This window comes from Cheilinus undulatus, linkage group 24 (assembly GCF_018320785.1).
Source record: "Cheilinus undulatus linkage group 24, ASM1832078v1, whole genome shotgun sequence".
In the NCBI taxonomy this organism is placed as follows: domain Eukaryota; kingdom Metazoa; phylum Chordata; class Actinopteri; order Labriformes; family Labridae; genus Cheilinus; species Cheilinus undulatus.
The window spans coordinates 23,925,492-23,953,085 of NC_054888.1; the positions used below are offsets into that span (position 1 = coordinate 23,925,492).

Here is a 27,594-nt window from a genome sequence, read left to right on the forward strand (position 1 = left end):
ACAGGCAGGAAAGGACATTTCTCTGAATATGTGCATAGACTTCAATAGAGAAGAGACATCGCCTCGGGAAGGAACCAAAACAGAGTCCAAGTGAGCAGCAGTGAAAACAGCTCGAAGAAGATGGAGCAGATATGACTACAACAATAAAAACAACCATACAGCCTGCTCTGTATGGCTGCAACAAGGGGGACGCTGATATAATGGCCTCTGAAAGACAAAGAATGCAACCGATACACAGCTTTCTTGATTGGTAATCTCTGTATTAATTAGACCAGGCTACAGCTATGTAAACATGTAAACATGCTTAAAGCCCAGTTCAAACAATGAAGTTGGTCTAAATCAGGGGTGTCAAACTCAAGGTCTGGGGGCGAAATCCAGCTCGTGGTGCAGTTATACCCGGCCCACCAGATCATATGATATTTTTATTATAACTATCCCACCAGTATGAGGTCTGCAAATTTCCTCCAGTATAAAAAATATAAACTTAACCATAAGGATTTATAAAATCCTTGTTGAGTCATAAAAATTTAAAAAAGTAAAATCACGATTTTGACTTTTATCTCATGTTTTGATAGGGCTGGGCGATTATGGCAGAAATCAAAATCACGATTAATTGAACTTTTTACCTCGATTATGATTGACGAACGATTATTCCACCCACAACCTCCAAGTCTGTTTGCTCTGTAAATATCTGTATAATTTCAAAACAAACAACTGAAAGGAAAAGGCACATATTAACAATTTATAGTTATTAATTGAAACATTTAAAATCAAAACCCACATCAGCTGAAATGAAAATGTTTTTCTAAAAAGTCAAATTTTCCAAGGAAAGGGGAAAAATGGAAATAATTGACACAGCAGGCTTCTGTCAGTTGGAGGCTCTAAATTTCGGTTTTGTTTATTTTTCGATTAATTGCCCATCTCTACGTTTTAAACCTTGTTCAACTGTAACTTTTATCTCGTTTTTTTAACCTTAAAAACAAATTTTATTTCATTTTTTTGACATTTGAAACTCATGATTTCGATGTTTAGGCTACCTCATATTTTGACTGTTAAAAATCATGATTTTAAATTTTATCTGTTTTTGACTTTAAAAATTCATGGTTTCAGTATTCTATCTCATATTTTGCCTTTTAAAAACATTATTTTGACTTTAAATGTAATGTTTTTACCTTTTAAACTTATACATTTGACTTTTTATCTCAGATTTTGAGTTTTTAACTTATGTTGACATTTCAATCGCAAAATTATTTATCATCATTGCCAAGTTTTTACCCCTAGAATTAATTTCTGGTGAAAATAAGGTTGGCATTTTATGGTTAAATATCAACTCTGGTAGGCCCTCAGGTGAGACCCAAGTTCAGAGTCCGGCCCCTAATGTGATTGAGTTTAACACCCCTGGTCTAAATAGGCTAGATCATTTTTAAAGTGGCAAATAATGGAAGGGAGATTGTATCCACTCAATATTATTCCCCAAGGCAACCTTAAAAAAGTGAAACTTTCTTGCCCAGTTTCACAATTTTTTGCCACTTTTAATCCATTTAAGCTACCTTCTGCCATTAAATACCAAGTTTTCCTACTTTTTTGCCCCTTTGTTCCCATTTTTGCCCATTTAGGCTACCTTTTTCCATTAACTACCACTTTTTTTCCCATTTTTACCACTTTTATCCAATTTTTGCCCTTTTACCGTATTTTTTCTCCCCATTTTTACACCATTAATTTACCTTTCGCCATTTAATACCACTTTTTTCCTACTTTTTGCCCATTTTAGCCACTTTTTCGTCAATTTTTATACAATTTTTGCCCTTTTCCACCACTTTTTTTCATCACTTTCACCGATTTTAACGTCTTTTTGCCATGAAATACCACAAGTTTCCTATTTTTCTCCCATTTTTGCCACTTTTCTCCCATTTTTGCCAGTTTCAAATATCTTTTGCCACTAAATACCACTTTTTCCTTACTTTTTTCCAATTTTTACACTTTTTTGCAACTTTTAACTAATTTTTTACCACTTTTTTCCAATTTTTGCCCTTTTTCACAGATTTTGCTCCCCATTTTCACCCACTTAATTTACCTTTTGTCATTAAATACCACTTATTTTCTAGTTTTTGTCCATTTAGCCACTTCTTTTGGCCAATTTTATCCTGTTTTTGCCTTTTTTCACAATTTTTTTCACCACTTTCCACCCATTTAACCGACCTTTTGCCATTACATCTCACTTGTTTCCTATTTTTGCTGATTTTTGCCACTCTAGACTGCTTTTCGCCCATTTTAGTCACTTTTGGACCATTTTTTGTTACCTGTAACTCATTATTTTGTCACTTCTTACCCATTTTGCTACTTTCTGACCCCTTTCCTCCCCATTTTCACCCATTTTTGTTGCTTTCTGACCATTTTAGCCACCTTTCACTTGTTGTTATTGCTACTTCAAGCTGTTTTTGCCACTTTTCAACACTTAGATTGTGGCTCTTGCAAAGGTATTTTTCAACAATTTGGCTCTTTGGTTGAGTAGGGTTGAGTAACACCGATCTATAGTATATAAGCATTCTCTCTACACCTGCATATAACTGATGTTGCTAGTTGATAATGTCAACAACTGTAAATCAAAGCTTCCTGTTAACACTGCTCACATGTCAGACATTAGTGCTGCTCTTTACAGTATCAGCTTGAAAGTCACTTTGCTTCCATGGAAGGAATGAAAGACTGAAAGCCACCACATAAGTAACACCTGGAGAACGGCATACATGATTGACATTCAGGCTTTACAAGTGTTTTCAGAGGGTGATAAAAGCAACAGCGTACCACCACGAGTGCTGCTTGGCTAATTAACCACAATCAGCCTTCCAGGTTACCAAACTGTGATGGCTTACATTACTAATGGCTGCTCGATTATCACTTGCCTGTTTTCACCTACCACATTTGCCTCCTCTCCATACATTTACTGACGCTCTTTAGAGAAACGTTTTTTATTTCCATTACGGCAATGACAACCTCAAATTATGTAATTATGCAAAGTGTACCTTTTCATGCATTCTGTGACTGAGGTGATGGGTTGTTATTACCATGTAAATAATTAAACTTTTGAGTGAAGATGTTCAGGGTGTATGGGCCATCCAATTTCTGGAGTGTTTGGCATTAAGTGTACCTATCAACAGCAATCAGAGAGCCTCTGAAGGTACGAAGTCCCTGGTAGCCTTGTTTGCCTTTGTCCATCATAACAGCACAGTTGTATTAATTTAACTGTGTTTCAATACTAGCAGGCCAGACCCCAGGTATGAGGGGAAATGCATAAGTGTGCTGTTGGATGTCACCACTGAATTGTGAAAAAACATAACTTACATTTCTATAACAGAAACCCTTTACCTAGTGCTTGTCACTCTAATTAAAAAAGGCCTCCAAATGTTCCAGAACTTTCTGATGTCAACTGACCACAAGGTACCACCAACTAACTTTCTGCCAACCACAAAAAAACACAAACACTAAAAAGATCTATTGGTTCAATCACAGTTCGGCATGACCATCTGGAATTAGCCATAAAAGGAGACATTACATTACTAAGAGGAGGTGCTGGACAGGCAAGACAGGTGACCCCTGGAGGCCCCAGGCCTGCAGATGTCTTCAAAAGGCTGATGAATGCTGCACTACAGCAGTGGTTCAACATGTGCAAAATGTGCAATGACCATAGGGAACCCCCCTAAGTGGGCCCCATCTAATTGTACTCACTGTTATTGGACTGCATGTGTTGCATGCATTTTTTCAGTGAAAACCTGAGCATTTCAGTGAAACAGAAGAGATGTTATCCGTTTGTTTCTTAAAATAAGACTTATATAGAGAAAAAGGAAAAAGAAAAGGGGGGGAAAAAAGGAAGTGGGGATGGGAAAAGTCAAGGTTTTGTATGTTTTGCGCTGATTATAGGATAAAAATGTGCCAACATCAAAAAGAAAATTCCATTACCATTTCTTTTTTCTTTGCAAATTTGTCTTTCTTGAAGCATTTTGAGATGATAACATGAGGAAAAAGACCTCAATTTGAATCCAAAATGTGGCTAACAATTGAAGGTTTGACTTTTTTAAACAACCTAGATTAGCCATGCCAGTCTTCATGTGCCTTTATGCAAGTTTACAAGTGGTTCAACATGTGCAAAATGTGCAGTGACCGTAGGAAACCCCCCTAAGAGGGCCCCATCTCACTGCAATCATAGTCATCAGACTGTATGTGTTGCATGCATTATTTCAGTGAAAACCTGAGCATTTCAATGAAAGAAGAGATATTATCTGTTTCTTAAAATAAGACGGATATAGAGAAAAAGGAAAAAAGAAAAGGGAAAAAACATTTGAAAGTGGGGTCTGTTTTGCACTGATTATAGAATAAAAATATGCCAATATGGAAAAGAAAATGCCATTAGAATTTCTTTTCTTCTTTGCAAATCACGCTTTTTTAAAGCAATTTGAGATGATAATTTGAGGAAAAATCAGCCAATTTCATACCAAAATGAGGCTAACAATAGAAGGTCATATGTTTTTAAACAACTGTAAATTAGCCATGCCTTACCTTGATGTACCTTTATTAAAAATTTTCAAATGGTTCAGTATGTGCAAAATTTGCAACGACTGTACGGAACCCCCCCAAAGAGGGCCCCATCTAACTGTACTCACTGTTGTTGGGCTGTTAAGTGTTGCATGCATTATTTCAGTGATAATCTGGGCTTTTTAGTGAAATTGATTTTAAGATGCACTACAGTGATTTTTACAGTGTTTATATGTACATTTCGTAAGGTTGAAAGTTATTTAGATTTGTTGTCTAAGATTTCAAAGGTTTTATGTTGGGAACATTGCCCCTTTTTTGAGTTGAGAACAATACCTAAAGGTATTTCAATTCGCAAGTGTTTTTTTTTATGTTTTTGTTGTTGTTGTTTGGGGTGTGGGGTTTCTGGTTCTCCTAAAGCCAGTTACCCACCGCTGTGCGGTAACTACCCGGAAAACCGCCTCCTGGAGTCCCCCAAATTGCAGGGCATTATGTAACACGGCTGCTGCCACTGCGGAACGAGGCAGCAGTGATGTAGAGGTGCTTCGGTGAACGTCACAGCAGAGCCCGCCCACAAGTCCATCACAACCCCCCCTCCCCAAAAACACGTGGAGTACCTCACAATCTCTGTATATTAACATGTATAATGTGCTATAAAACGAAGGTAAAAATACGGTTCCGTCATCAAAATAATTCCCCCTAGAAAATACGTTTCAATGGTTGGTTCCACAATTTTTCTTCTGGTTGCCTTTTTACGATGGTAGAGCTGTGTTGTAGAGCTCAGGATATTCCGACGTCAACATTATGAGCTCCTCCATCGTTTGCTTTGACCCACAAAGCCTGATATTTCCGGGGTCTCTCCCTCCTTCAATGTGATTGGCTGCTGCCAGGCAGCTGCCGCCAGAAAGGTCAACATGCTGAACTCCGAGCAGCAGGGCAAAATCTGTGTTCACGTGGGTAGAAACTGCTTCTGGGTCCTACCGCCTTCTGTCTGCCACCCTTCCCTCATTTAAATGACTGGAGGCAGCGATGTGGCGGTGGTGTGAAAAGGGCTTAATGCTAATTTTGAAAGCAAAGGTTTTAGGGGATATTAAGTCATTTTTTTTCCATTTAACATTTGTGAGTAACACCATTTTAACTTTAGAAACAGAGAGATTAGAGTCACTCATTGTTCCTAGGGTGGCATTTGTTTAAACACAGTGGTAGGAACACTGATTGAAGGGATGCTATGTTGAATTTCGCTGAAGGTGCTAACAGACTCTAAAATCCCCACTGTCCCTCAGAAGATGTGGCACTAACCAAGATGAAGTGCTACTTGTCAACAGATAAGCCTCCAGCCCTCCAAGGGCTGATGAATGCTGCACGACAGCATTGTTTCAACATGGGCAAAAGGTGCAACAACCATAGGGAAACCCCCTAAGGGGGCCCAATCTAACTGTACTCAGTGTCATTGGGCTGATAGTGTTGCATGCAGAATTTCAGTGAAAATCTGAACTTTTCAAAAACTTTTTTTAAACGAGTGAATAACACCAAGGTGATCTTTGGAATCATGGATATTACATTAACTAATATTGCAATTTATTTTAAATGCAATGGTAAAGAATACTTGTAAAAAGAGGTGCCATGTAATTTTTTGCCCAGTCCAAACTGATCTTAAAATCACCACTAACTCTCGGAAGAGGTGGCACTAACCAAGGTCTATTCCAGTACAAGAGCAACAAATCTCCTTCATCTTGTACCTTTGAGACATTGAGGCTTCTTTTCTCAGAATTTGACGTATTGTCTGTCAGTCTTTGCTCTTTAGATATGTTGTAAAGAGACTGTGCTTTAACTGACGACTGACAGGCTTATTGTGCAGTCATTTCACAGCGTGAACACCCGGTTAAGACCTGAATGTCTTGGTCAAACAGAGGACAGGGGTGACAGGAGAGGGAAGATTAAGAGGAAGGGGTGTGTGACAGATATACAACATCAACAGTCATTACGCTTTCCCCACAGTGCTTCATCAAGTTGTATCTTTGTCAGAACGCTGACCTATTACATGATGACTGAAGTGTCACAGCGTCAGTGTCACAGTGGGGTTGCAGCCATCGAGTTGAGCCCTCTTATGCTAGAAGAGCACTGTTTGAAGGTGACTGAAAAAATAATATTACACAGAGTGACTGTGGTCTGATAAGGCCTGCTGTGCCACTAATTGCTTAAAACTGAGTGGAGGGGAGCGTCCCCCAGACATGAAAGGACTGCAGATAGGATGAGCATGTATCTAAGAATTTCAATGTACATTTAAGTGCACAGAGCAACTTTAAAGGACTCGAAGGTAGTCGTCAAGGGCAAAATTAGTTATTAATCTCCTTTATGAAGTTCAATTTATCAGTGTAAAAGCTCTGTGCCTTCAAATACCTCTGTTGTATTGCAGTTGACACTTGTTAATGCCATGTGCCATCATCTAAGACAAGATTCCTGCAAAACTGACAAGATTCTGAGCTCAGCTGTAAGTTGTTTTGACTGCTATTTGGCAAAGGATAGCAAAGGTGGATAGGGGTGGAAACGGCATGGATTTGTCTGAAGAAGGCAAATCTCCCTCTGCTGGTCTCTATTCCAGGTGAGGTGACTACATTCCCTAGGCTCTGCATCATGAGGGCTGGTTTGCTCTTTGTCTGGACCCTCCTCCAGGACCAATTTGCTTTGAAGGACCCTACCAGGGGGTTCAAGCACTCTGCAACAAAGCTCCTGGGTTCACTGGGACATACAGAACCTATCACCACAACAAGGTGGTAGATTGTAAATGTACGTCCAGCAAAACCTACAATTTTTAACATTATAAAGTCAAAAGTCCAAACACTGTTTTTGATTTGGATTCTGAATTTCTGACAATACACTGTTCTAAATTTACAGTTCTACAAACTTGAAATATTTGCATTTCTGATGTCAAAACTAAACAGTTTTAAACTTGGAAATTTCAAGTTTTTCTTGTAAACTTGCAACTTTTTATACTCAGCAATCCTGAGTTTGCTGTCCAGTAAAAATGACTTAATAATCTCAAAATTTGTCACTTTTCTCTAAAAATTCTTAAGTTTTTGCTTATAAACTAGCAGATTCTCTCTCTGTTTTCCGTCTTTTGGTTGGCCCTAATATGCCGTCATACATTTTGTTCCTCAAAATAGTTTTAAAAGAATTTAAACATCTAATTTTGACAACATCAGAGCAGACAGGGTCCAGCCCTAAGATCTCTGCGCCCCCCTGGGGTAGCCTGAATCAGTGTTAATTTTGGCAGCAATTTTTAATTAAGTCTTAGTTTGAGTCTTTTAATGAAATGTGTTTTAGTTTTAGTCAGATGGTAATTTCTGTCCTTTTTAGTTTTAGTCTAGTTTTAGTCGATGAAAACTCAAAACATTTTTGTCTACATTTAGTCAACGAAAACTTGAAAGACTTTAGTCTAATTTTAGGCTGGCCACACACTACAAGATTTTAAGCCGGATTTGGGGCAAGATTTGCCTCCACCGACAATCATGGGGGCGTACACAAACTGGAGCCTTGTTGCAACTGATTCTTTGTCCGAGTAGTCTGCATGTGTGGTATCAACACGATTAATTTATTGCTCCTAATTGTGTTGTAGCCTCCCAAACCCTGAATCGTAAATATCAAACATGTTTGATATTTACGATTCTTGGTCGTAGTGCCGCCGATGGAGTACCCACAACAACCAATGAGAGCGAGCACACCGGGTAGCGTCACCAGAAGAATCATACGTACTTTCACTGCTCACAACCATGAACACAACGGCACCTTAATTCCAGCCAGGATTTCGTCCTGAGTCTTTCCCCTGTTTAATGATTGTTGCTGCACCTGTAACGCACGCCAGGACACTCTGTTGTGGAGAGACAGCAAGACGGTATCAACAGACATCCGTGTTTTTTTTTTCTGAAGTAACATGATCCCGCAAGGTCGTAGGCAGGTTAGCAGGTGTGTGGTCTTCAGTGATCTGACAATCTGGCTGAGTCATCTAGTGTGTGTGTTCAGAGGATTAAAGATTGAAAAATCTTTGGAAATTGTCCTGAAGTCTGTGGTCTCCCACGGTTTTGAAATCATTTCAGATTAATAAATCGTCTAGTGTGTGGCCGGCCTTAGTCGACGAAAACTCAAAACATTTTTGTCTAGTTTGAGTCGATGAAAAACTAGACTAAAATGTTTTGAGTTTAGTCAACGAAAACTCAAAACATTTTAGTCTAGTTTTAGTCAATGAAAACTCAAAACATTTTAGTCTAGCTTTAGTCAACGAAAACTCAAAACATTTTAGTCTAGCTTTAGTCAACGAAAACTCAAAACATTTTAGTCTAGCTTTAGTCAACGAAAACTCAAATCATTTTAGTCTCGTTTGAGTCGATAAAAACTCAAAACATTTTAGTCTAGCTTTAGTCAACGAAAACTCAAAACATTTTAGTCTAGTTTGAGTCGATAAAAACTCAAAACATTTTAGTCTAGCTTTAGTCAACGAAAACTTAAAACATTTTATTCTAGCTTTAGTCAACGAAAACTTAAAACATTTTATTCTAGCTTTAGTCAACGAAAACTCAAAACATTTTAGTCTAGTTTGAGTCGATAAAAACTCAAAACATTTTAGTCTAGCTTTAGTCAACGAAAACTCAAAACATTTTAGTCTAGCTTTAGTCAACGAAAACTCAAAACATTTTAGTCTAGTTTGAGTCGATAAAAACTCAAAACATTTTAGTCTAGCTTTAGTCAACGAAAACTTAAAACATTTTATTCTAGCTTTAGTCAACGAAAACTTAAAACATTTTATTCTAGCTTTAGTCAACGAAAAACCCAAAACTTTTTTGTCTAGTTTTAGTCAACAAAAACTCAAAACATTTTAGTCTAGTTTTAGTCAACTAAAACTTACCTTGTCTATTGACTAGTCTAATGAATTTTGAATGTCTGATGAAATCTGAATGACATTTTAGTCTCGTTTTAGTCATCTTGATGAAAAAGTAAACTTAGGTTTTGTCAGTTTGTCATCAAAGATCTATTTTGTTAGTTTTAGTCTAGTTTTTGTCATGGAGAAAAAGGCTCTGGACGAATAGTTTTAGTCGACAAAATTAACACTGGCCTGGACCCAAGGTTGGGAACCACTGCCTGATAGGATTGACGGGACAAACATGGGGTCAGATAGCATGTCACAGGTTTCAACAAGTTTAGAATTTCTTTTTTTAAATCCATCATTACAACCTTGCAATCAAACTTTAGCTGCACACCATCTCTGCATGGGAGTAACAAACTCCTCTGGATCAGTATCAATCATCCAAACACATCTCCTGGAGTTTTTGCAAAGAGTTGGAATCCCACATCACCAAATTTGATCTGTATTCAATGCAGCTCCGAGATCGAAGCATTCACCGACCTGGTGTAAGCAAGCGAGATTTATAGCGGGTGTATTTGTTGGCCTGGGTCTAATCCATCGGCTTTCCTTAGAATGGAAGCTTGTCAGATAGACCGACAGCCAGATGGACGTTTCTCAGGATGCCTTGTCAAATTGCAGACACACAATCGAGCATCTGCACGCAAACACACACACACAAACACTCAAAGTGAAATTCCTTCCACAGCAAGGGGTCACATACCCAATCAGGTTTCACACAAACATATACACACACATAGCAGTGTAGTAGTTTGATACGGCGCTCTGAGTGTGATGACAGTATCAGCTCCTTGTGTGATTGAGGTGACGGAGGCAGAGACAGGATGGGGGCTGTCATCAGCTGTGAGTGACAGGAAGCTGAAGATGAGAGGGGGAGGGGTTGACAGCTGAGTTCATGGCGTGCAGTCTATCTATCCGTCTGTCTGTATATGTGTTTGTCTCACCTTCTCTATCCGTCTTTCTCTTATGCCTGCCAGTCTGCTGCAACCTTTCCGTCTTCTTTGTCCTGCCTGTCCATCTCTGCCTCTCTGCTCGCTTCCAAGCACATTTTTTCCTCCCTCCCCCGGATGATGGGTGGATGAATTTTGCCCTTTCTTCCCCCGTGTCAGACACTGCATCAAGAAAAACAATAGGAGACCCATAAATAGGGTTTAGAGAACATGCACCCAATTTACTTTGGCAGTGGGGGAGGTGTGTTTGTGTGTGTATGCCAGTGCAGCGGTGTAAGTCACTCTGACAGCTGCTGCAAATGAGGCAATATTGCAGGTATTGACTGACATCGGCGGCCCCGGGCCCACTGCTCACTTGAAAAGAGTGGTCATCATAAATCACAAGTTGTATTAGCGCCTGATGCTCCAGCTGGACATGCACAGAGTTCAAATCTTATCGAACGATATTTTAACAGTGATGTAAAACCAAATTAGTCAAGCTTAATAAAACGCTTTAATGAGAAAAGGCTTCAAAAAAGAAGAGTTTGTGATTAAATTTTCTGCTAGAAGTGAATCAAATCCCACAGGTTGCATCAGTAATGAAGCTTTAATCAATAAAAGCAGAGCTGAAAAAAATAAAAAGCCCCAGGATTTATGGGTGATTTCAAGGGAACCACCTATAAACCATGCTGAACGACTTACTCAGTAATGCTCCCGGATCCCTTCAAGTGTCAACATCACACCTCTTTTGCAGCCGTGGGGCTGAGCAGTCAAATTCAGATCATTCAGTGGTTAGATGTCAGCGTGTTATCCATGTTTATCAGCAGTGTGAGTTTTATTACAAGTAAAAGTGTCAATTTCTACAAATAAGGTTTGTAATTTATTGAAGCAAGCCCAAATAATAAAAGAAAGAAATGGCTGGATGAGGTATAGACTCGCTGCAATGTTGTTAATCACCCATTCTGCAGAAATCCTGCAAAACTATGTAAAATGCATGACCTAGCTTCTGTATTTATGCTGAATAAATGGTAAACCTGGTAGGAGAAAGCACAAGAAAACACCTATTTCTATAAATCAAGCATGATGTTTCACGAAGAGTGCTCAATAATAAAAGAAAGCAGGAGCTGTATGGGTTATATCAAAGTGAATTTTCTTTAATCTGAATTTGTCTGTGAGCAAAATGCATGGCCAAGCTTTCATCTCAGTGCATAAAATAATCACACTTCTCGGCCAGTGCGATTGTGAAATAGATGCAAATTTGTATAAATCAGCAAGGCCGCCCATAAAAGAGGATAAAGGAGAAAGTTTTCTGGGGCCCAGGCAAACTGGGGGTCAGGAAAATCATGGTCAACCGTAAAGTTAATCTGTGATATCTATATTTAATTTTTAACCTTAATAATAACCACTCTGATAAAAGCAACAAAACATGAAACATGAATTTAATTTATAACTGCTGTAGTGCAATACAGCCGTTTTCAAATGTAAACCTCTTTAATTAAAACAGAATTACCTTTTTATTATGAATGTTGAAAATGTGGATGGATGCTCTGGACTATTAGGAAAGATTTGGTAAATTTTATAGCTAGGCCAGGATGTGCACAAATGTCAGGGTGCCAGAAAATGAAATAGGAGAAACCAGGACAACGTTTTTAACCTAACATGCCAGATGGATGTGTTTCACTCATCCATCTGGTAAACCTCCCATAGAGGGCAGAGCCTTTGATAAAAAGGGTGATAGGATGAACGTTCTGTGTGTCACATCTTTACGGGCCAATCAGAGCAACAAAACACGTGACGTTGTAGCCTCCAACAGTGGTGCGCCGCTACTGAGGCGTAAACTCCATAGAGAGATGCACAGCGCAAACCATGGTGACTGTAGACATGTCAGTACACAACTTTTGTCGTTTTGGTGAAGAAAACAACTCACTGCTGTTCTTTGTTCTTCTTTTAACGAAGAAATGTCATCAAGTTCTGATAAAACTGGCGCTTTAGCAGCATCCATGCTAATGTCTTCCACCATAGCGGCACTAGCCTCTTTTCGCTGCTTGCTTATGTCACGACTCTGCAGCGCCTGAAAGTACCGCCCCTCGTCACTGATTGGTCCTGTCACTTTCTAGCCGGGCCCAAACTCTTCAGACGGGAGCTTTGCAAGATGTGGAGAAACACGGAAACAGGCGAATCCATCTGCTTTGAAGGTTACGACTTTTTGGGAAATATAGTGAATAATTGAGAAAGAGATTTTTATATACAATGACATAAAATTATTTCTGAAGTTCCTTATCTTGTGGATTTTCCAACAAAAACAAGCCAAAAAAATTCTATATTATAACCAACACAATTTTACATAAAACAAGGGCTAAGCAATTTTGAAAAAAAAAAACGCAACTCTGATTTTGACTCGTATTGTGTGAATTCTTGTATTGAAGGGAGTGATCATTTTGATGTCATTCTCATATTCAATAAGAAAAATGTACAAAAATGAAAAAGGAGGATTTTTTTGTAGCCTATTCTTTAAAAATGTTACTTGAATGACTGTATGACATGTAATCCATAACATCTCTGCAGCAAAAAAAAGGATTTAAACTGCTATTTTCAGGTCAAAGGAATATTGCACCTTCTGCAATTTGAAAATTACAGCGGTCCGTATTGGGATTTATCTAATTTGCGATTGATTACCCATCCCTAGCGAAAGGTAGCAAGAAAGTGGCAAAAATAGGGAAGGTGACAAAAAGAAGTGGCAAAGAACAATGCCAAAATCGGTGAAAGTGTCACAATGGGTTAAAGAAACACAGAAAACACCCAAAATAATTTACTCTGCTGGTCTACAGTCACTGTCATATCCTATCAGTTCAAACAAGGTAAATATCTCCCACAATGCCTCTCTGCAAACATGGAGGAATGGCAACATCTGATTTTGGGTGCGTTCGAAAAGTCCATTTTGCTTAGGAAGGTTCCTAACTGAGTGAAACTACCCGGAAGCATTTTAGTGTCGGCCATGATAAAGGCCGTTCGAATTCTCCAACTGAAAAGGAAAGGAGCTTCATTGTTTCCTTTATTATCTCCTTTAGCCTAGGAAACACCGGACCATCCTTAACCAGGAGAGATGAAAAGACGACCCACAATGCTTTGCGTAAACTTCATTTAAAGTGATGCACCTGTTGACTGCTCATCAGAACACATGAATAACTTGACTGTAACTTTACTATCCCAGATTTAAGCGTAAAATTCAGTCAAACCTATAATCCATGTGATAAACAGAAGGCAGTAGGGATGAACAGAGAAATATCACAGACATGAAAACTTTATCATTCAACTTATGAGAACGATTTCATTTCTTCTCATTTCCATTTTATTTTAACAGTAAATCGATCAGTCAGTATTTTAAACTGTATTTGTTTTGCTATTTTGAAATATTAAAGTAAATGTGATAAACGTTTGTTAGTCACAACCAGTTAAAGTGATAAATTCGGCATGTTGCTATATTGTGAATATTAGGCTATATCTTTCATCATAATTACGCAGTGAAGACGCAGTTTACAGAGCTTTTCACATGAAGAGCTGAAAGAAAAACAGAACCAGAGTAGACTCTGTAATAAAATTAACAGAGACGAGAGAATTAAAGAAAAAAATGGATAGGTAGGGACTAAAGCCAAACAATTTGTTGTGAAATAAAAGGACTTGAACATTATTCATGTAGTCGTATTGACTTAGCAGAAAGTTCAGATTAAGAGAAAAGTTTCTGCTGTTCTGGACGCTCACAGTTCCTCTTCCTGAAGAGACTTTGGCATATAAAAATAAATAATAAATTCATGAGCTCATATCTCTGACGTTTTAACGTTTCATTCACAGCACATAACAACAACACAGAGAACCACCGAGTGGTAGATGCGAATTTTGTGGTCCATCAACGTTAAATTGTAGTTTTTCCACAAAAATCATACGTCACGTCCGTAACATCCGCGTCCTTAACCACCACAGTTCTCCTTTCCTTTCCTCTTACTCCCACCTTTTCTTAACCCTGTGATGTTTTTCGTCGGGATTAAGGAAAAGTGAATAGGAAAGGACTTAGGAGGTAATTTTTTGGACTTTTCGAACAGACCCTTTGACATTTTTGTGCCTCTGAATGACAGGGTTACAGAGGAACTAACAGGATTTCATATTTCTGTCTTGCAATGGCAGAAGAACGAAAATAAGTTGTTTCAATGATGGTCAATGGGGCCAAAAAGGGCTCCAGGGGGAAGACTCTAAGTTTTTTCCACACAATGGAAAATTTTGTCAACCCAGTGTGGATGCAGGATTCCAAAACTCACAAAAAATGAAGATCTTCACACAATATCTTCATCTTAGCACATTAACTGCCAAAATGAAAGCAAAAAATACAAATGAAGGGTCCTAAAAGGGTTATATGAGGGCCTGAGGGTTAAGGTGAATATAGCTTGCAACTGTAATTGTGGAAATACATGACCTAGCATTACTCTTTATGCAGCAAATAATGACACCAACAAATGAAAGAGAAGAAATGACAACTGCCATTATTGAAGAGAGCCTAATTAAAGGAAAAAGTTCTGTATGGTTGCAAAAGTTTTTGGATGTCTTGAATTTATTCTTTTAAATAAATAAGTGGAAAGTTTCTTTGCACAGATCCTGCTCCACTCTGGAGATTGTACATGTGCAAAATGCATGACCGAGCTTTTGTCTTCAAGCAGAAAAAGTAACACAAACAAGCCAGGAAGGAGTAAAATTTTACGCACGGAAAGTCACAAAATAGCTCTGATTTTGCATCACGGACATCCTGGGGAACCTGGTTATCACGAAAAATCTATCTCCTACTCTCATTTTTTTCACACCAAAGCTGCTAATTTTCACACAACACCCACAACCCAGCTCCAAAAAATCCATCAACCACTGCGGGCGTGCACACAAAACCCACGATTCATGCGAGGCACGTCACAGAGGGCTGGCCACTCTCAGGTATCCCAGAAGCACATACTATTCTTAGGCTGCGCTGTCATTTTTGTGTCCGCTTTGCTTCCTCTCTTGTTCCGAACAAAGACTGTGAGATGAGGGTCATCTTTTCTGACAGGAAGGGCGGTCAGCCCTCTGAGGTTGTCGTAGTCTGCTGCCTCTAACAGCGCGCTGCTTCCACTGACCTCTTTGTGCGTTCTTGTCTGTCTGTGTTTGTGTGGGAGGGAGGTTGTCCAAATCCTGATCTTTTACCACAGCCTGGCATCGGCCTCTAATGCGCTCGTGTGCACGTGCAGAGGGAGGCGGCGTTGTCGCGGCCCTGCCCTTTTAACATCACTCTGCTCACACTTCTTTTGTTTTTGGTGCCAGCGGTGTAAACGCCCCACATTAGCAGATCTGAAATCCTTGGACAGGGAGGGCTCTGACCTTTAGATATAAATAACACCCTCTATTTGACTTGTGAACAGGACGAATGCACGCTTCTCCATGCGAACGATGGTGGCCGGGCTAATTGCTTTTGTGTGCTTGTCTCGTCTGCTGCCAAGTCGCACTCTGCTGAGCCTCGGACTTGGCCTGCGCTTGAGAGAGAGTTGGACAACAGGGCTCTAAAATATGCCAACATCCATTTGACTGCTTGGCAGTAATACAAAGGGGACGCAGGAGAGAGGGAAACAGAACGAAAGAGAGAGAAAGGTGAAGCGTTTGTGAGTGAGAAACTGACAGAAGCAGAGTGAGATGCAGAAATATAGCTAGAGTGATAGTGGATAATATCCCTTCATCTGTTTTAGCCTTATTTTGGATCCTGATAGCCCAGCTGAACCGCCTATCCTCTGCTGTGTAGTAAATTTACATAGAAATCAATACCTATTGACTTGCCATTAAATTTATTCCCCTTTCCCCTGAACTATTTTCCCTCTTCCTCCTCCCCTTTCTAATTCCTAATGATTGCCTTTCTGCTCAGCGGGGAATCTGCCGAAGCCTCGGAAATTTCCTCCCCTGCTCGGCTCGCATCAGCTCCCCGGCAGCTCACCAAGCCGCCTGTCAGCCAAATCAGGCAGGAGATGAGTGACAGCATATCAAATCCCAATCTTTTAACTGGTTCTGGTTGGAGGAAGAAGAGAAAAGCTGATGAAAGGGAAATCTCCCCGAAGGCTGTCTGTGGAGTCAAAAACTCTTGGCACGTCGGCAGAGGTTGATTTGTGTGTGGATCTTCTCACACGCTAGTATAATGGCTTTGACACTGAGCCTTCTCATTGTGACCATCAGTAGTAAGCCTCCGTGTTAGGTCATCTACCATATTTCCTCTCTGGCAGTAGTATTAAAAGTGTCAGTCTGGGACTGCCAAGCAAAGAGCACTGATGTCCTCCCTGACATTTCTGCTTGACAGTAAACACACTGCATCCATTCCAAAGTATTAAATCCACTAGAAACCTAAGCCCACAATGGCCTTCTCAACTATTTCCTAAAGGGTGATATGTGCAGAATAGGACAATCAAAATCTGACAATCAATTTTCTCTAAACTTCCCTGATATTGAGTTGAACTCGCCTGGACTAGACTCTGATATCTATCGCAAAATTAGGTGCATGATCAGCCAGTTTGAGGGTCAGCACCTCCAAGGCCAAGGCCACAGTTCTAAGCCAGGAAATGATGGATTGCTTTAGGAGCACTGATGGGAATTCCAGCTCTTTTAAGAGATCAAGATCATGTGGGTCACTCAGCCAGAGTCGGCTCTGTCAGCTCCCTAACAGCTCTGTACAGTTTTTGCTTCAAAGTCAGCAACATTTGGACCTTTAGTAGGGCTGAAGGATAACTGATAAGTAATCAAAACCAACATTTAGAGCCTCTAACAGATGTAAAACTTCCCGTTTTGTTATTTATAAAGGATAACATATAAAGGAGGTAGCTGGGGTGGAGGAAGTGAAGCTTTACCAGCTTGGTGCATCAACATAAATGCAAGCAGGGATGAGTGAGAAGTATATTTAAATGGACCGCTGTGTTGAGAGAAAGAGCTGACAGGCAATAACTGGTATCAGCTGGCTGTCAGCTTTTTGTCACCCGGCGTACGAGTTCTGTGAATTAACGCCAAGCTTCATCGATATTAGACTGAATGAACTAGAGCAGAACAATTACAAAAAAACATCTAACTGCATTTATTTTTGCTCATACTGTAAATTTTGTTATCAATTGATATAAGGAAGAGGATTATCCTTTTATGTCACTGGTTTTGATTAAGAAAAATGTACAAAAAAAAGGAGGATTTTTGTAAACCATTTAAAAAAATAAATGTTTTCAAAATGTGCATAAAATCTCTGCGGTTGCAAAAAACAAAAGTATTAAACCGGTATTTAGACAGATTTTAAGTTGAAGAAATATTGCAGCTTCTGCAATTTGTAGACAGCAGCAGGCCACACTGCGATTTTATCTAATTTGCGATTGATTGCCCAGCCCTAGATTTGATATGCAGTTATTTCTCAAGTTTCTCATCTTGTGTATTTTCCAACAAACACAAGCAATAGATCTTTATATATCATAACCAACACAATATCAGACTAAACTAGGGCTGAAACAACAAGAATATGTAAATGATGATTTTAACACTTATTGCAAATTAGGTACAAAATGTTGCATTGAAGGGAATGATCATTTTTATGACATTCTCATATTTAGTAAGAAAAATGTACAAAAATTAAGATGATATGTAATATGTGATTTAAATTTGACACAAATTTCAGGTTAAAGAAACAGCAGACCAAATTGTAATGTACCCAGGCCGACTTATAAGCACATCTGGAAAAGGGAGAGCCTTTTCAAAACTATATTTCTATTATATTTCATTTGGGAAATGATTCATTCAGCCTCTGTCCCGTCTCCTCCATTGGCTGCATGTCAGGCTTAAATGCACACAGCAAGCAACAGACTAACCATTAGCCTAAGTGTGAGGAAAAATAGATATAATCATTTCCAAACAGCAGATCAATCTGAAAAAGGGAAAAAATTCAGCTGTGCTTGTAAGCAGGAAATAATAAAGCAGAAACTCAAGGCAAGGAGCTAAATTTGCGTGAAATTTTGAATTTGAATTACTTTTATGCACCCATATAGGATGTAATTTTACACGTCATGACGTAAAAAAAAAAAAAAATTTAAATTTAAAAAAAAAAAAGTGAATGTGCAGTACTGTCCCTGTAGTAGACAGCAACAGAAATAAACCACTTTAAAGTGACGTGATAGTCATTGCCATGGAAACGGTGCATCGTCTACCTCAGTTGCAGTTGCTGGGCTTTAGAGATGGCATTAAAGGTACAAATACAGCTCTGAAATAAAAAGTACAACAGTATGAAGCTGCAGCTCAAATACACCAAGCAACAAAACAAGAATAATTCATAAAGAAAGAGAGTTATGAAATAATTAACAGCAATGCAATTCTGCCACTCAGGACACGTCATGACGCAAGATGCGTCAGGTGCAAACACCAAATGATGACTACACACCACAGCACCTGTTGTTTACCAGGAAATAGACAATATAGGACCATAAGCAGCGAACATTTTCCACTGAACACCTCAAATGACTGTCATAGTTCATGAATAAAATCATATCAATGAGAAAAGCCTGTTAGCATTATGTGCTAAAACGTATCTGCAAACAAACAGCCGTTAGGCAGGATTACAGCGCGTGACTGTGACGCAGCAAATTAACTGTCAGCTCTACATAATGACGTTTTTCTCAAATAATCCTTTATAAAATAAAAATTTACAAAGCACTGACAGCGGCAGCATAACATAAGTAAGCACAGCAGGCTCTTAAATAATAAATAACTTACTTTTTTGATGAAACTTTAAAACGACGTCCACCTGTGGTGCCGTCTAATTCCTGGAGTTGAACCGCCTCTTTAGTGCTCCAAATGAAACTCCTTCATCCAAAACACGTCCGCTTTCTTTGGCAAATTAACTCCATTTTTCACTGAAAGTTAATCCAGACATAGGCGTTGAAATAAAGTTTTTCCTTCTACCTAACAGAAACCGTTTTGACTGCTTTCACCGGGGTAAGCTAGCTAACGGTTTGGCTACCGTTGAGCTAGCGGTTGATGCTTCAAAGCCAAAATAACAAAGCCCGCCCACGTAGAGAGGACACGTGATTGGTCAGTTTTACCGTCATTCTACGTATTCCTGTCATTAAGTGACTACACTGGCTATCTGTGGAAGATGCATCGAGGCTCACCAGTATGAGGTCTGCAGATTTCCTCCTGTATAATAATGTAAACTTCAGCTTGATTATCTAAAATATATTTGTTAAGCCATAAAAATCTGAAAAGTAAACAGTGAGAAAAATTTGATAAAAAGTCGAGAATGTGGAGGGAAACAATTAATTTGTGTTTTATTTCATATTTTCAATTTGCATCTCAAGATTACAACTCAAATTTATGATTTTAACTTTTCATTTCATACTTTGACCTTTTCATCTTATAATTTGGACTTTATATGTCACATTTTTATCTTTTAGATTCCCAATTTTAAATTCTAAGTCATATTTTGACCACCTCAACTCCTTACTTTGGCTTTTTAATCCCATATTTGACTTTAAAACACGTGATTTCAATTCTTCTTATATTTGACATTTTAAATTCATATTTACTTTTTATATCATATTTTGACCTTTAACACTCCCAGTTTTGAATTTCAGTTATATATTTTAACTTTTTAAGTCATCATTTTGAATTCTAGCTCGTATTTTAATGTTTTCAACTCCTATTTTTGGCTTTTTTAGACTCACAATATAAAATCCTAAGACATAATTGGCTTTTAAACTCATGATTTCAAATTTGATCCCATATTTTGACCTTTCAAACTTATGATTTCAACTTTCTCCTCATGTATTTGCTCTTTAAAAACATTATTTTTCTATTTTTAATAATGTGTTCAGTGTTGTTTTGGCCCTCAGGTTAGACCTGAATCCAGAATCCGGCCCCTGCTGGGATTGAGTCTAACCCCCCCTGCCCTAAAGCCTGTTGTTGCATATTTGATACATACCTTAATGATACCTTTATCTAATCAATACCATCATTAATTACAAAAAAAACTTCTGAACACAATCTGAAAAATGATAAAAATGCCCTCAAGTGGATTATCAGTTACATAAAAAAAAAACCCTCAAGTATCAAATGATATACAAAAACTGTAAATGTTAAATTTTATAGAAATTTTGACTTTTTTGGATTTCAGTAGAAAGAGAAATTAACATTTCATTTCCAAAAAATTAGAATTTTCTGGCTATAATTTGTGTTTTCGGGCTTTAAGGGGTTAATAAGCATGAAATTATTACACTGCTTTTCTACAACAGTTTTTTTCAAGTAACATAAATTATATTTTTTTTAAAATCCAGTGATTCCTACCAAGTCGTAATTATTTTTATGGCTGAAATTTATACTGATATAGATACACAAAACATTTTGGACACTAGAAAATAATAATACATATTATTATATTACAGTAATTTCTAACCTGTACCACCTATTGAAACATAGTGGCACTATTTAAGATTTAGGTTTGTAAGATTTTTAAAAAATATTTTTACATAATTTTTATTTATGCATTTTTAAAATATTTATGTCTGCAATATATTTGAAAAAGTCGGTTGAATTAATTTTGCTAACTTGACTGCATGATATCTATACTGGAATTTTTCACAAATTTTCCAAACACAGAGCCAGAAGCAAAACTTTATTCCGCCCGGCAACAGCAGAGACAGAAAACTCTGATAGGGTGACAAGGGGTCTTTATCAGAGCAAGCAGGCTGAAAGAGGACTAGTAATTCCTCTAGTCATTTTTGCTTAGGACTCGTTAAGTTTTTGCTATAATAAGAGGCGGTTGAATTCTCTAAATCAGGAGTTTTCAAAGTGTGAGAGAGTGAGCCTCCCCTAAGAAGAAATTATTCATTCAGTAGACCCCCAACCACAAAAAGGATTCAAATTGAAAAAAAAAAAAAAAAAAAAAAAAAAAAAATTCAAACATTTATGTCTAATCTTTCAACATTTTTAACATTAATATATTTTGGATATTTTGGTTTGCAAATTGGCTCAAAATGGCAATAATGGTGGTGAAAATGGAGAAAAGTGGTTAAAGAGCAGCAAAAATGGTTTTTAAAGTGGCAAAATGAAATTATTATATATTTGATAAATTGCAAAAATGGGTTAAATGTGGAAAAAATGTGACATAATGGATGTAAACAGTGATTAAAAGCAGTTAAAAAGTGGCACAAGTAACTTATTTAAACGTCAGAACCCAATAATAGCTTGACAGACTTTTTGGCTGAAAAATTAGGTTACTGTTATCCAGGATGCTAGCAAATATTGGCTCAAAGTGGCAAAAACTAGTGTTAAAAATGGAGAAAAGTGGTTAAAAAGTGGCAAAGAATATGCAAAATAGGCAGTTAAAGAAGCAAAAAGGCTTAAAATCAGCATAAAGTGGCTAATGGTTTCAAAATTGGGTTTAATGTTGAAAAAATGTGACATAATGCATCTAAACAGAGATGACAAGTGGTTAAAAAGTGGCACATCAAAACCCAATAATATGTTGACCCACTTCTTAACTAAAAAAGGGTTAGCTAAAGCAGAAATGGGCATATCAAATTGTAAAATGTGGCTTAAAAAGTGGTAAAGAAAGAGTGATAGCGGCAATAATGACAATAATAACAGAGGCAACAATAGGCATGAGAGTTGCAAGATTTGGTTTAGAAGTGGCAAAAACATGCAGAAATAAAGGGTTTAAAATGGATGAAATGGGTTTTAAGTTGCAAAAATGTGTTAAAATTGGTGGGAAAAAGTGATGAAAATGGGTGTAAAGTGGCAACAGTGTAATCCAAAAACGTGCTTAGATTTTTAAGGCATCCAGAGACCCCCTCTCAGTCTCTTGGGGTCCCGACCCCAACGTTGACAATCCCTGCTCCAGGGACGGTGGGGGTCTCCAATCTCTACTGTTATTTTGGGGGTCATGGCCTGAAAAGTTTGACTCCCCACTGTGTCAATTTAAATCTAGCCTGCGTCTGAATCTCTGAGAAATATCCCGAACTGCGGCGTAGATTTGTAAAAAGTTGAAACATCTGTCTTCTCTCAGAGTTGTGAGTATTCTGACTGACAACGTCATCATTCATATCAGAAGTATTTTTGCTGGTTTCAAGCTAAATTTCCAGAAGGCTCAGAGCTATATTATCAAAGATGCAAAAGAAACTTTAAAACAAGTTTTTAAAGTCCTCATATAGAATGGACCTATCTGCCATAAAAACAAGCAAGATGGCTCCAAGCTACAAACAGCAAAGCAAAGCCTTCCCTATACTCTCTAATGACAGCCTGTAGTTGACGATGATCGATCGACAATGAACTGCAGAGCATCTAAAGACTCTTTTGATTGTGTTGCTGCAGAGAAAAATCTTCCATCCATTCCAATTAATTGGCGATGGAGCTTAAGATATGTGAAACTCCCATAAGCTGGAAGCTGAGAAGAAAAAAATGTGTGAAAACTTTGTCATCAATCGTTATTTTAATGAAAACACCAGACTGCTGGGTATCTCGCCTTAAAGAAAGCTCATCTAATAGCTGTTAGATAAGGGCGGCTTCATGGGTTTTTGTGCCAAATACAAGAAAATTACAGAGGAACGACTTTGTTTACAAGCGTCCATGTGATCAGCTGAGCCTTTCAGAGGGCGCCAAAGTGTTTCTGATTAAATTCATCTTATAGGAATAGGAATATTGAGCGGACGCCTCACCAGGAGCCAGGATCAACATGAGAGGCGAACCCCAATTGCTAAATCACACATTGAAAGAGGTCACTGTAGAGGCGTGATTTGTTGGCTCGAGGGCTTAGTTTCTCTATTAAAGCGCCGGCTTTCCCCCCCATTGTCCTCAACATCATTACTCTCCATCCTCTGTCATTACTGTCGTTGGTGGGAATCCTGCTGTGTGAAGCAATGAGGCCATGTGTGTGTGTTATTCTCATGACAAGTGCTGCTGCTGGTGACAGTAAAGTGAGATGCCAGTTTGCAGACTGTAATAATTTAGCCTGAGGAGTTTAAGACAGCTCCAGCTTCATGTTTACAGTTTATTAGAGGAAAGGCCCCAGAGATGCAGCATCTCATATTAAAGAAGGTCCATGGACACAAAGACAACCAGACAATAGAAAAGTGAATAATAAGACAAACTAACCATGCATACAGCTGACATACTATATATACATGCTAGATAGAAGACACAACCTTTTATTTCTCACAGTCTGACAAGGCCGCCCATAATAACACTTCAAGGGGAGAATAGTTAAATCATTGCAAAATAAACTGGCAAACTGGTAAAAATGGGCTGAAAGTGGGAAAAATGTCAGGAAAAAGTTGTAATAAGTGGTGAAAGGGGCAAAACTGGGGAACAAAAGTGATGAAAGAAGTTAAAAAAGGCATAAATGTGTTATAAGTATCAAAAATGTCAAAAAAAAAAGGTAAAAAAAAATGGGCAGAAATAAATGGTGAAAAGTAGTAGAAAGGGTAAATCAGCAAATATGAGGTAATAAATGATAAAAGTGGCAAAAATGCATGGAACAAATAGTGAAACTGGCTAGCAAAAAGTGGGAAAAATGGGGTAATATAGGAAAAAATGGGTTACGAGCAGAAAAAAGGATAAAGCAGCAAATAAAGGTTAAGGAGAGAGAGAGGTGGCAATAATGGACAGTAGAAAGGTTTAATCATTGTTTAAAAAAGTGGAAATAATTGCAAAAATTTGATAAAAAGTGGAAAAAATTGTGTAAAGTCAGCCTAAATGGATTCAAAGTTTCCAAAAATTGTCTAAAAGTAGCAGAATTGTCAGAAATAAGTGGTAAAATTGTTTCAAAAATGGTATAAATTGGTTAAAGTGGTAAAAAGAATAAGGCAGCAAATATGGGTCGAGAACGGAAAGCAGCGTAAAGAAGGTGTAGTAAAAATGCTGACCTTTGGTAAAGAAAAGTGAAAATACGTTTTTAAGGAGTGGAAAATTTGTTCAAAAAAGGCATAAATGGGTTATAAGTGTCAAAAAATGTCTAAAAATGGTAAAAATGGCCAGAAATAAGTGGTGAAAAGTGGTAAAAAGGATTAAGTAGCAAATATGGGGAAAGAAAGGATGAAAATGGCAAAAATGGGAGGAATAAATGATAAAACTTAGTGAAAAAAAAGAAAAAAAATGGGGCAAAACAGACCAAACAGGGTTACAAGTTAAAAAAAAAATGGGTTCAAAAGTGGCAAAAAGGATAAAGCAGCAAATATGGATTAAGGAGGGAGAGAAGTGGCAAAAATGGACGGTAGAAAGGTTCAATCATTGTATTAAAAAAGTGGAAATAATTGCAAATATTTGATAAAAAGTGGAAAAAATGTAAGGAAAAGAGTTGTAATAAGTGGTGAAAGGGTTCCAATATGGGAGATAAAAGTGGCGAAAGAAGTTAAAAAAGGTATAAATGAGTTATAAGTGTCAAAAAATGTCTAAACATGGTTAAAGAAAAAAACACTGGGCAGAAATAAGTGGTGAAAAGTGGAAAAATAGTCGCAAAAATGATTAAGCAGCAAATACAGGTGTAGTAGGGAGAGAAGTGGCAAAAATGGGCAGTAGTAAGGGTGAATCACTAAAAAATTGTTTAAAAATGGCATAAATGGGTTATAAGTGTCAAAAAGTTTCCAAAAATGGTAAAAATGGGTAGAAATAAGTGGTGAAGAGTGGATAAAAAGTGGCAAAAAGGAAAAGCAGCAAAAATGGGTTAAGAAAGGGAAAAAGTGGGTATTACGAATGATTAAATTGGTTAAAACAGTGGAAATAAATGGGTCGAAAGAGGCAAAAATTGGTTAAAAGGGGAATGAAAGGATAAAACAGCAAACAAGAAAGGAAAGAAGTGGCATAAATGGTGAACCATGGTGAAGAAACATGGAAATAAGGGTGAAAAGTTGTCAAAAAGTCAAAAAATTGTTTTAAAGGGGCTTAAATTAGTTAAAAGTGGTAAGAAAGGATAAAGCAGCAATTATGGGTTATGTAAGGAAAGAAATGGCCAAAATTGTACAAATAGTGAAACTGGTTTAAAAAAAGGGAAAAATGGGTTAAAAGTGGCAAAACTTGTCAGAAATAAGTCCAGTGAAGTGGTCTGGCTTCTCATAATGTCATTACCAGCTTTACCATCCATCCATTCGACAGATGCATGTTATCTAAGGAAGGAGGCACCAGCGCCGTGTTTCATGAACTACGGCTGCACTCAGAGACCTTAAGTGGGCGCAAGAATCCATTTTAACCACTTTAAAACCACTTCCCAATTGGATTACCTTCTAAAAACTGAGCCTCAGCCACTGATATGTAGTCTATTCTTCTGACAAGACCAAAGAGCAGAGAAACGGCACCAAGAAGCTCCAAAGCAACCACTTAGTTCCTACAAAACCTCCCTCACCACGCAGCAGAGAATGCAGGAAAGCTTGAACCCTGGCAGGCTGAAGATTCCATCTCTTAAAGGCTGATGCATAACGGAGATGTAAAATTCTTGTGTGGGCATTTCATGGCCTCTGATTCCACTGCTTTGCAGTAGATAGCCAGCTATACTGCTGCTAATTCCCACCTGTACACAAGATTTACAAGATGCAGTGTGGGAGGACAGCAACTGCAGCGATGTAACCCGCCCAAACCACAAAGTGCTCTGTCCCTCGCTGTCTTGCAAATGGCTCTGCAGCGAGGAGCAAATCTAACCTGGAGTCTCATAACTGCACCTCAGCTTACTTTACTAGACTCCACAAACAGACACGCCACGGCTAATGCACTCTCCTGGAGTGGGCAGTGACCTTTGTAATGCAAAACTGACCTTCGCTGGATCTGTCTTCCACACTCGAGTTGTTTGATGTGGAAGTGTTACAACAGTGAGACTTGGATCCTGTCCAATTGTACAGATCCAGATCCAGCGGAGCATGATACCCTGCAGAAAGTAACACCATAGTGAGGCTGCTTTTCACACAGTTATAGAGAAGAGGGGAGTTTTGGAAAGAAAGAGCAGCATTTAGACTCTTAGGACATCAGCATAAGGTTGGTTTGATGATTATGCTGTTGTGTTAATTTAAAAAAGAAGTAGTACTGATAGAAAGCCTTGTAGAAAATTATCTTTCAATCTTGACTAATCTATTAATTAGAGCTGGTTTTCCCATGATAACATGATTTCAGTCATTTCATCAGATCTGGAGACATTAATTCGTTAACTCAATCCCCAGAGTTAAATTGATTAAATCAAATCTCAAACTTGGAGAGAACTCTGCAACGCTGTGCAGCCTGATGCATGGATATATCAACATCTATAGATTTGTATCACATTTTGAATCCCTCACCTCTCCACCAAACTTTTCAGAGGCACCCTCTGAGCGCCGGCTGCAGGACACAAAGGAGAAGAGCAACTCCTCCTAACCACCACTACTCTGTAAGCTGTGAAATCTTAGTGCACAATACAGTTTATTATACAAGGTATGAATAGACCAGAAGCAAGAGCCTATTCGAGGCTTTCCACACCTAGAATAAAAGATGGTGCTAAATTTCTTCCCCTGTGCTCTGAACAGAGCTGCTACTACAGCAGCCGATATGAACAAAATAGCTGTTCACTTAGGAAATATGTAGCTGCAATGGAAATAGAACAGTGATGTTGATTTCCACTGCTGGTGTGGGGTCGTACATAGAAAACAATGGAGACTGGCTTTGGATGTGCATCAGAGGCTGCTGATGTGTTTTGGGCTTGCAACACTGTGGTCCCACTAGACATTTTCATGTCACGTTAACACCAGACACTGCTCAGCTTCGTCCACCTCTGCGGCTCGTTTCTTGTTTGGAATCATGGCCTCTGTTCAATAAACCAGGGGATCTCAACCTTTTCAGCCTGTGACCCCCCCCCCCCCAAAATAAAGGTGCCACGGACCGGGGACCCACACTGTACCTGAAGGTGGTTGAACACAGCCATGAACATTCAAGAATAGTCATGTGCAGACAAGGCTGCCCATGAGGGGGGAAAATTGGGAGAGCTTTCTGGGACCCAGCCAAACTGGGGTCCAGCAAAATCATGGTCCATTGTAATGTTAAGCTGTGGTATTTTATATCTATCCTGAATAATAACCACTCTGATCAAAGAAACACATTTGAATTAATTTGTGAAGTAAGTAGTCTTCTTAAAAATGTAAAAGCAGAACTAGAACATGTTAGAAACAGCTAAAATGGGTTAATAATGGCCAAAAATAGTGGGAAAGG

General features: G+C 38.4%; 1 long non-coding RNA gene across 1 annotated transcript in view; it reads right to left on the minus strand.

The window, feature by feature from the left end:
- The window catches only part of LOC121506456, a 167,573-nt gene extending 148,160 nt beyond the window's left edge, over positions 1-19,413 (minus strand). The window contains exon 1 of the long non-coding RNA XR_005991655.1: positions 19,156-19,413. This is a non-coding gene — a long non-coding RNA (uncharacterized LOC121506456). The remainder of the gene's footprint in view (positions 1-19,155) is intronic.
- Between the last annotated feature and the right edge of the window lie 8,181 nt (positions 19,414-27,594).